The sequence below is a fragment of the Megalobrama amblycephala genome, linkage group LG20 (assembly GCF_018812025.1).
Source record: "Megalobrama amblycephala isolate DHTTF-2021 linkage group LG20, ASM1881202v1, whole genome shotgun sequence".
Lineage (NCBI taxonomy): Eukaryota > Metazoa > Chordata > Actinopteri > Cypriniformes > Xenocyprididae > Megalobrama > Megalobrama amblycephala.
This window is the reverse complement of record NC_063063.1, coordinates 32859554-32871001: the sequence shown is the minus strand read 5'-3', so window position 1 is coordinate 32871001 and position 11448 is coordinate 32859554. Positions and strand designations below refer to the sequence as shown.

General features: G+C 36.5%; 1 pseudogene; it reads left to right on the top strand.

Moving 5' to 3' along the window:
• The first annotated feature begins 3789 nt into the window (after positions 1-3789).
• On the top strand, positions 3790-10707 carry LOC125255182 (annotated as a pseudogene).
• The last annotated feature ends 741 nt before the right edge of the window (positions 10708-11448 follow it).

Sequence of the window (11448 nt, the reverse complement as noted above, 5' to 3'; positions counted from 1 at the left end):
CTGCTCCATATCTTCATGCAGAGAAGAAAACAGTGCAGTGTAGGCAAACCCAGTTACAGCGGCATCGCGATGTTCATCTCAGTGCTGAATAACATTCCAATACATCCATAGAAATGTGATTTGCTTTTGATTAAAGTTGAAAAGCACAGCATGCCTACTGTACTTGAGTTTATCATTTGTGCTGTAAGGTATGTTTAAAATCCTTAGTCCTTATTCTGATTATTGGTGCACATGTAAAGGTAGTCAATGTTCTCATGCAGTGAAAAAATATATCATAGAGCAAAACGAACATGCCAAGAGACAAGACAGAGCAGGTTACTATTTGTATGAAACAAGTCTCAGCTTTCAAATTTTCATTTTTTTTTAAAGAAATTCAAACAATAAATACCATTTTGTGTCTCTTTAATGTGTTGGACAGATTTCTGTAGTGCCTTCAGTTTAAGGTGGCACGTGAACCGATCATCTCATCTTTACTACTGGCTATAACATGAAATAAACATAAATGAACATCAGAAGGTATGGAAAGATGTCGATACACACCATTTTGTCGAAGTTTGCGTCCACCGATGTTAATCTACTAACTCCTAATGTCTGGTTTGTTTGTTGGAAAAAATGGTGGATGCAACAGGGGACACATAATGTCGTTCGTTGTGATTGGTCAGATCGCTTGTCAATCAAACTCCTGGCAAAGGGTGAATTGAGACGTTTGGTGGATTGAATAAATTCCAAATATTTGTGGTCCAGACCATGAAGGGAACCCCCGATGCTTCAAATCAATTGTGCCACTCACTCAAACCCAATTTAATCACTAACAACTCACACTAACCAACATCATAATTTCGTTTTGCTGGGTTTAGATGGTGATAAAAGCACAAGGGAGAAACTTAGAATCAGGGGAGGGCTGGGAAAGAACCGCACATAATCCAACCTCTGATGTATCTTCCTTAAAGATTAATTAGAAATCAGGACAAGATGGTAATCATTGTAGGGATTTAACTTCATGAAATACAATCCTATGCAATGATGTTAGTGTCACACTTTTGAGACCATTTTTCCTGCTGGTGCGATCAAAATTTGTTAGCACTCATGCTGGTGCTACCACCATAACGTTGCCCAACATCAAATGGCAAATGTAATGAATGCAGAACGAAACTGTGCTGCTCATTTGTGCTTCACAGAGCGTTTATCAGCTTGGACCAACATCAGTGCAGAGCCCCTGACGAACCGATCTTGATCACGTGACAATGTTACTATACAGCACTGGGAGATCCAGTAAAGAAAGCATTTGAATTCACCACAGAATTAATAATATCACTGGGAGATCTAAAGTTGGTGAGAAGCATTCAAATTTGGTACAGAGTTCTCTGTTATTAACCAAAAATATCAAACAGCACTGACATGGAAACCAGGAGACACATTGTGCCGTGAATGAACAAGTTATAGACGGCTTTTAGTCCACAAATGAACAACATTCGCCATGGATTTAAAGGTTTTTAAAGACATTAAATTACCATTGTAACCAGTAGGTGGCTGTATTTTCACTCACTAATATATATTTTAAATCGTTTTGCTTTTAAATTCTTTAATACTTAACTAAAATTAATATTAATTAGACATTATGAATGATAATGCTGCCCTCAAATGTTAATCTGGAGCCTTGCAAACTTGCAGCAAGGGTTAGTTTACCCAAAAATGAAAATAGTATCATTTATTAATCACCCTCATGTCATTCCACACCTGTAAGACCTTCATTCATCTTCGGAACACAAATTAAGATATTTTTTATTAAATCCGATGGCTCAGTGAGGCCTGCATTCACAGCAATGACATTTCCTCTCTCAAGATCCATAAATGTACTAAAAACATATTTAAATCAGTTTGTGTGAGTACAGTGGTTGAACGTTAATATTATAAAGCGACGAGAAAACTTTTTGTTCACCAAAAAAACTAAATAGCGACTTTTAAACAATATAGTGATGGGTGATTTCAAAACACTGCTTCAGAGCTTTACAAATCTAATTAGTTTAATCTCCATAGGGATGTCAATGCAGTAACGTGTAGTTACGATACCAATATATTTGAACTCTTGGTAGCTTCAGAAGCTGTTAAATTGCACAAAATCCCATCTTACAAATGTCCCTACAACTGATTCAAATATAGATTCTTATTAATACATGTTTGAGAGCAAGTTAATTTACTTCAATCATTTTCAGTGGATTTTTGGTACTCAGAGTTATGTTTTATGCAATCTTTTGATAGAGGTAAACAAGTTACATATATGGTAAACCATATTTGTTTTTCTATCACTGAAAATGGGTCAAATTTAACAATTTAAACATGGAGCTGCTTTGAGATCCCCATATCTATGGGACTGAACTATATAGGAAAAATAAGATTTCAAAAGGAAAGTTTATTAAGAATGAGAATCTAGAAGGATATTAAGATCTTGAATACTTTTATATTTATAGGCATGCAAACTTTGAAAAAGGAACATTTATGGTACTCTGGTGTGGTGAATTTTCTCAAAAGGGAAATATGAATAATTGAATCATAATGCGTTATAATTGATTATAAATATTTGAATCAGTTAATCGAATCAGTTTATCGAACTTGATATAGCTGAATTAATATTACAATGAATTAATCTGATCAGCTAGCGGACATTCAGTATTATGTTTCAACCCATTAAAATAATAAAAAGGCATGTTATGTCCCTTTCAATAAGGATCAATGTATATGTAGTTCATACAGTGAAGTCTATTAAGTGTTTTATTTTAAATTTGATTACTTCATTCAGTTTCTGTAATATTTCTAAAGCACTCCCATATTCCCATGTATCCTGTGTATATACTTCTTATTATGTGCTGCCTGCTCTCAGTTAGGATAATTTCGTGATTTTTCTGTAGTCCAACTTAGGGTTGAAAATGTTATCACTTACTCACCTTCAAGTTGTTCCAAACCTGTATCTTCTGCTGAACACGCACAACAGAAAAGATAATAGTAAAAAAAAAAATATTGGTAACCAACAGTTCAGAGCACCCATTGACTTCCATAGTATTCTCAACAGAAGAAAGGAACTCAAAGGTTTGGAACAGCTTGAAGGTGAGTAAATGATGACAAAATGTAAATTTTTGGGATGAAATATCTCTTTAAGGTGATGCTTTTTTATTGCAGAATTTATGAATAAATCAGGGGTATTATTATTTTCCTCATAATTGCAATATGCTGACAGCGCTAATTAATAATACAAGCACAAATTCATTTCATTTGCAATTACAATTCATTTTTGAAAATATTGAGCTGCAAATCACTAATACAGTAAAATGAATTTTAGAAGTGCAGTAAGTATAGACAAATATAGGTTATTTTGAGGAAAGTGTTGTTCTTAACCCTCTGGGGTCTGAGGATTTTTGGGGCCCTGAGAAGTTTTGACATGCCCTGACATTTGTGCTTTTTTCAGTTGTTCATAAACATATTAATGACAAAAGTGTCATTTCACTGTATTCAGCACAAACTACGCTACAATAATATGTGAGGAACATGTATGTACATGCCAAAAAAATGTATATTAAATCACGACTTCTGTGTATTGGAGGTTGTAGACTAAAGTTTTTGCTTCAAAATGATGTAAAATTATCCTGCCTACTCATTCATATAAAACAATAGAGAGATTTAAATTTTTAGATTCTAAAGACATCTTTTTGGTCAAGAAACACAGTATGCGTGGAGGTGTGAATCATTATGAATTATGCTGGTATTCACACCTGAGAAGACAAAAGATTTCGCATAATGACCTCTAATGACCTGCGTATTAATGAGCTCTTTCAGTAAGGTAGGCTGTGAAAAAACCCTCTGTGATCATGCTGATAACAGGATTAATGTCCATTCATGACAAAAAAAAACATGATTTTTGTGATCTCACGCATGCACATATTATTGCACAAGATGTGAATTTTGAACAAAATTTTGTATAGGCCTATGTTAAATTACAATACCAGCCAAAAGATTGAACACATTTTTTTAAAAAGAAGTCTTAAGTCTCTAACCAAATAATGGTTTTCTATTTTAATATACTTTAAAATATAATGTATTTCTGTGATGCAAAGCGTCTGAACATTCCTATCTCTATGGCATCATATAGGCAAATATTATATTTGTTATATTATATAGCCTAAATGTTAATGTACAGTTGACAAACTATACATCATTAAAAGGATCTAAGACTCAAGCTTTCACATTTTGACTCTTAAAATCTTATAGTGACCATAATTTCTTAATATGCTTAAAAGCATGCACATTTGGAGAAATATTGATGGATTCTCATATGTTTATATTAATTTCAATACAGAGGAGTAATATTTATTCAGTATTTATTGTCATCACTGTGAGCGCTGGATACTGTGTTTTCAAATCATACTTGCAGCCGGAGGGCGCTCTGTACACCTTTAGTCCACAAGTCTCTCAGTAAAAGAAGAGGGCATATCATGTGACATTCCAGGAAATAAAAGAGGCTTCCAGAGATCACTTTAACATACAGATAAACACTTTTCAAGACAATAAATACACAATTGAGACGATGTATACATGTATTGCCTCAGAATTTGCGTCTGAATAGCGCTCATTTCGTCGGCGTGGCCGCATTAGCGGATAATTGAGCTGAATCAACGGACTTCTGGCATGGCTCTATTTTCATACAGATTACATAAACAGAGAATTTTTGTTTTCGATTTGACTTACATGATTTAAAACCTGGCATTTCAACATTTCTTTAGACATAAGTCTAATTTTTTTGTCATTAAGTATTCACTAAGTTACAGTTCATTTTCTGAGAACTATCAGATTGGACTTCGTTCAGAGGGAGACGAAAGATCACGCATCATGTTAGTTTTCATGTTTCACATTTTGTTTTTAACTCTGAGTGTATACAAATAAAAGAAGATATTCCACAGATTAAAATGGTGTATAACTCTTAATTGTATATGCAACATTGACGGAGTATTTTTAGTCTCTTTCACACTGATAAGAAAAAAAACGATGTGGTATCGCCGGCGATACCTCAGAGTGTTAAAATCATGCAGTGCTGACTGGGCAAGAGGCAGCAAATGTAACTCATTTTCCTCTAATTTACAGGGAAGATCATGAAGAAACTCCTGGAAAATTTGGCGTTTGGCAGAGTATTATGACAAGAAACTCACTCTACATAGAGTGCTGCAGATCGACAAGAACAGTGTGACAGATGTGCCTGTCCAGTCCCTTTCAGATCTGCCATGGCTGTTGTTGAAGAGACTGATGTTGCTACAAAGGACAGCGAGGAGTGTTAAGTGTTCCTCATCAGATGGGTCAGAAGATTCAGATTGGGATGATGATCAGGATAGTGCTGAATCAGGCAGTCCTCAGTCAGTAAACCCTTTAGACATTTTGACTGCTGTGTTCCTTTGTTCTGACAGTTTTCTTCAGCAGGAAATGATCATGAAAATGTCCATGTGCCAGTTTGCGGTTCCTCTGCTGCTCCCAAACCTGTGATAACAATCAGATCACTCTTATGCTTTGGGCAATGAGAGATATCGTGAAAAAATACAGACCACACTCCCTGTCAGATCCAAGTGGGTTTGTGGAAGAAAGGATTGTTCTGTCAAACCTACCGTTAGTGTCTTTTGTGAGACTCGGTGAGTGTAACATTTCCAAATCAGAAACTCTGAATAAACTGCTCAGCAATTCACAGCAATACACTGATACCTTTGTGCACTTCAACATGGATTGTGGAAATGTCAACAAGAAAATATCAAATGGCTTGGTTGAGATGGCCTGGTATCTTCCATGTGGAAACAAGAACATTGATGTCTTTCCTGAGCCAATAGCGATTGCAAACTTGAGAGGTGACATCCAGAACTTTGAAACACAGTATGCTTTTCTTTGTGAGGCTTCAACTGCTGTGTTTGTGTTCTTTGAATCCCAACTTTTAGATACACAGCTCATTTCAGTGCCCAGTCAGAAATCTACACCTGAGCTATTTTTTGTGGGGGACTCCAATGACGAGAGCATAAAGGCTACAGTCAACAAGCTCAATCTGAAGAAAAGCAATTTCATCTTTAAAGGCAAGCATAATGATGCAGACTTTGTTGTCAAAATTCAGAGCAAGTTACAAGATGCAATTAGGAACAACAAACACAAAATGTCAGTTGTTCGTTTAGCTGAGATAGCACGAAATCTAGGAATCTTGGTGGATGAGGATGCTAAAGAATGTCAGTGCGCCAAAGCAAGTGCAGATGAAATCGCATCAAAAATAAAGGATGTAGTGCAGTTTCAAGAAGGAGGAGCTGGCCTTGCAAGGAGAGATCTTGATGAAGCTGGCTAAGTTAGAGAAGGAGGAATACCGACTGAAAAAAGTTGGGGATAAGGATATTGCTGACTACAAAAAAGACCTTCAGATGCAGAAAAAGAAACTCAGAAAAGAGCAATACAGCAAAGACATATCCGTTACTATGAGCTGCTTTATCAGCACAATATCAACACCAGAAAGAGCCTACTTCTTAAAATGGTTGAGAATCGCTCTAGAGAATCGATCACATGAAGTATTGCCTCAACTCAGAGAACTGTACAAACAGAAATGTCAGGATGTTTGTGGAAACAAGATGGAAATTGCTGAGCTTGACAAAAAGATTTCAAACAGTTCTTTAGGAGTGGAGCACTTCATTCGAGAGATGAGCCAGATTTACGAGGCTGTAGAAGATGAGTCACTGTCAGAAGATAAACTTTACCGAAAACAGCTGGAAACACTTACCTAGACTCTGTGCTGAACTACTATTGGATGGATTTTCACTTGAACTACTGGATGGAGATTCTTCAAATATCCCTGTGAAATGGCTTTCTAGTGTGTTTTCAGAATTAAACACTCTGGTGAAGTCCAAAAACAAGATTATGGTTGTCACCGTTTTGGGGGTCCAGAGTTCAGGAAAGTCGACGCTGCTGAACACCATGTTTGGAGTTCAGTTTGCCAGTAAGCAGTGGAAAGTGCACCAGGGGAGCATTTATGCAGCTTATTAAAGTAGCAGATGATTGCCCAGCAAAACTCAAATGTGATTATATTAGTGATAATTGACACTGAAGGACTGAAATCCCCTGAGCTCGCAAAACTGGACAACAGCCATGAACATGACAATGAGTTGGCAACTCTTGTTGTTGGACTGAGTGATGTAACCATTGTCAACATTGCCATGGAGAATTCAACAGAGATGAAAGACATTTTACAGATCACTGTTCACGCCTTCCTCAGGATGAAGGAAATAGGTAAGAAACACAAGTGTTTGTTTGTTCACCAGAATGTCGCTGATGTCTCGGCTCATGATTCAAACATGAGAGACCATAAATTTCTGTTGGAACAACTGGATGAAATGACACAAGCTGCAGCCAAAATGGAAAACAAACTTGAATTCACCAAATTTACAGATGTGATGAACTATGACACTGATAAGGATGACTTCTACATCCCTGGATTGTGGCATGGAAACCCCCCAATGGCACCAGTGAGTATTGGCTACAGTGAGTCTGTGTATGCTCTCAAAAAGCATATAATGGAGATATTAGAATCTTACGAGTCCTACAACATCAATGAGTTTCTTAAATGGACCAAAGACTTGTGGACTGCTGTGAAATATGAGAAATTCATCTTTAGTTTCAGAAATAGTCTGGTGGCTGATGCATACATGAAACTGTGCACAGAGTACAACCGATGGGAATGGACACTGAGAAAGCAAATGCACACGTGGGGATTAGAAGCTGAAACCAAGATCTTAAACCATGGAAAATTTGAAAACTCTCATGAGCGCACCATTGAAGGTGTTCGTTGTCATTTACTGCATGAAGCAGAAGTTGAGCTTTCAAAGGGACAAGATGAAATGAATGACAAGATCAAATCATACTATGAACAAGGAGAAGGTCATGTTGAACTAGTGGAAAATTATCGACAAGACTTTATAAACTCTGCCCAGTCTTTGAAGACTGAACTTTCAAATTCCATCACAAACAAACTGGATGCAGCTGTTTCACGTCGAAATGGAATGATGAAGATGGAAGGAATCAAAAAGACATACATGGATACGATGGAGAACAAAGTGCTAAAGTTGCTGGAAGACTGTCGTGAGAAAAAGTCAGACATGTCAGAGTCCATGCTGGATGAAGCATTTGAAAAGATGTGGCAGGAGACTGTCAGGACATTGGCATTCACAGGGCTCAAACCACAAGATATCATGACAAGAGTTTTACATTGTTTGAGGAAAAATCTTCATACTAGAGGAAGTTCAATGGCTCAAAGCTTAGCCCAGGTGAATGATTTAAACAGTCATGGTGGTGAAAAATTTATTGTCTACAAAGATAAAACAAGTTTATTGAACAAGTTGGGACAAATGTGGAACAAAAATCATATAAAGTTAGCTCAAGAGATGTCAGACAACCTTATGAGGGATTGTGAGGAATTTGTTCAATTAAAGAGGGAAAGTAAGGATGATTATGATGACACATACACCAGGGAAATTCTTAACATGATTGATGAGAGACTTCAGGCTCATGAAAATCTTAAGCTAAAGGAAGATTTTGAGCTGTCCCTTAAACTGCACATATGTGGCTATGCAAGCAGAAATTTTCAAGACATTCACAATCAGTTCATCAAGGAAAACAACCCGCAAACAGCCTTGGAGAACTTAAAACAAACATACCGCTCTGACTTCATTGATCTTTACTGTGAACGAGACCAGTGTCAGAAGAAAGCTGATGAATTCACGACAAACTGCCTAAAACCTGCCTTGGAAAGATATATGTCTGAGGTCATGGGCACAGAAATGGCAGACGAGATGAAGACTGGTGAAAACTCAGCAATTTTCGGATCAAGGATAACATTGCAGATGTCAGTCTTGAAAAATCTAAATTTGAAACATATTTGCGTTTCATTACGTCGTATGAAACATTTGTTAAAGACTTTATTTTGGACAAAATCAAACAGGACTTTTCAGCAGAGAACAGAATGATCACCTTGGAGGAAAAGATTCTTGATGCAGTCATTAAAGAAATTCGACAGGAAATTGAAGAAGCAGAGAAAGACCCAAATAAAACTGACATCAAGGGATTTATCCAACACATCTGCAAGAAACTTCAAAGCAGGCTTGTTATTCCCAAGGAAGCAGTGGACAAAATCAGCACACTGAACAATGCAAATCCCCAAAAATTTGCTGAATGCCTTCAATATTCTGTGAAGGACATGGATAAATCACTGAAAGCAAGTTTCAAAGTGAGAGATTTTCAAAGCAAAATGCATCGTCTTCAAACCAAACCACAGGATGTGCTGTTCAACCGACTGCAGGGCTGTGGGAAGCAGTGTCCATTCTGTACAGCACCATGTGAAGCTGGAGGAAAAGCTCACACTAAACACTTTGTCTCAATCCACAGACCGGAAGGTCTCGGCCACTACAGATTTGATGATTCTGAAAAACTAGTGACCGACATCTGTACATCATCGGTGCAGAGCAACAAAAGTTTTAAGTGCAATGACACCAATGATCGGTGGCATCCATATAAACAATACAGCAAAATCTATCCAGACTGGCGAATTGATCCAGACCCCAGCATAGATGCCTCAGCATACTGGAAATATGTGATGGCAAAATTCAATGAGCAGTTTGCAGAGGAGTACAATGCAAAGCCTGCAAAAATACCCTGGGGAAATATCACAAAGACAGATGCAGAAAAAAGCCTTTTTTTAACTATGACAACAAACAAACAAAGAAAACCTGCTTGTTTCAATATTAATCATAGCATGTCTTGACTAATGCATTAGTGCAATTATACAAAAAAAGTCTTGCACTTGCTCTAGCCATGTAATCACCCATACGAAACAAAAAAATATTTGGAAAATATACTGCAATACATTACCTAATACATTTCCATATATGAGAAACTAGTTCTTATATGTTTCAAAATGCTGCATTATATGCAATGACCATGTACGGCTATATATAATGATACATATAAAACATTTTATAAACAAAGACATAAATAGCATTGCATGTAATTATATTCACAAAGTTATCCTGTATTGTATACATATATTGCACATACATGTTCTCATATAAATGTGAATGTATGTACACACATTCACAGAATGAGTTACAGCAGATTTCTAGTTCCCAGCATCCTTTGCTTCTGACTGTGGTGGGATTACAAATTTATTAATCTGTTTAAGACCTGCTGATCATACATCCTGACATAATAACACATGAAATACTAATGTAAAGTACATTGTATTTAGCATTTTAAGGTAAAGATGACGACATCAGATGAATGATTCTGTTAAGCAAAGTTTCCAGCAAGAGTTTTCTGCCAGTTCCTGTTATTGTATGTTTATCTTTATTGTATGTCTAATGAGTCAGATTACTGAGATTCTCACCTTTTGTCGTTAATAGCTCTTGGAGCCCCTGTCCCATTCTTTGAATAGGTATGCTGATTGGATTAGGATGTGCGACACTCTAGAGTCTGGGGCAGGTTCCTACACCTGAATGCTTCATTTGCATGCTTTGTTTAAGGTTGTCAGTTAGGTGCTTTGTCTCCATTTCTAAGCACTGTCCTCTAAAATGTATATAAACTACAATGTACATTGCCTTAGTTAAACTTGGATGAATACAGTGACACTCAGTGTGTTTCTCAATAAAGAGTAACTTCTGCTTGAACGATATCCCAATGTCTCCTGGTCTCTGCTTCGACGAGGAAAAAGGTTCCTACAGTTTTACATCAAATCTCCTGGTCTTCGCTTCTGAGATTTCCAACACTGTTAAAGGAGAGTAAATGTTAAAATTAAGTGTATTAATATAGGAAGAGATCTGTTAGTGTTTAATGTTATATTATTTTGGAATTTAAAAGGGTTTCTGGTATGTGTGACAAATATGTACTTTTCAGCACAGTTATAGTCTCTTTGTTAAATACTTTAGTACAGCATTTCCCAAACTGGGTACAGTGTAAAAACTCCTTCAAACATTTTTAAATTGCTGAAGAGTGTATAAATTCATTAATTATATACCATCAATCTCTAATGTCCCCAATAACAACAAATAACACAAACAAATTTATAATAAAAATGCAAATCGCTAGAAAGGTCTGAATTTTGGCCGGTGTTTTAAGCATGATTTAATTTCCAATGTGTACACATGAGCCGCTTCTTTTTCCTGGGTTGTTGCGCTTATGGTCAAATACAAAAATATTGTCAGTATGTATGTCTTTCCTCGTATTCACATATACACATAAGTTATATCCTATAAGTAGTGCTGTTAGAGTTAACTCATGCGATTGATTTTATCTGTTTATCCTGTTAAAAATATATAACGTATTTAACGCAGCATCCATTTTTTCTGTCATCCTTTGGCTAGCGTTACATTATATGATCACACTCTTCTTCATGCAAATACT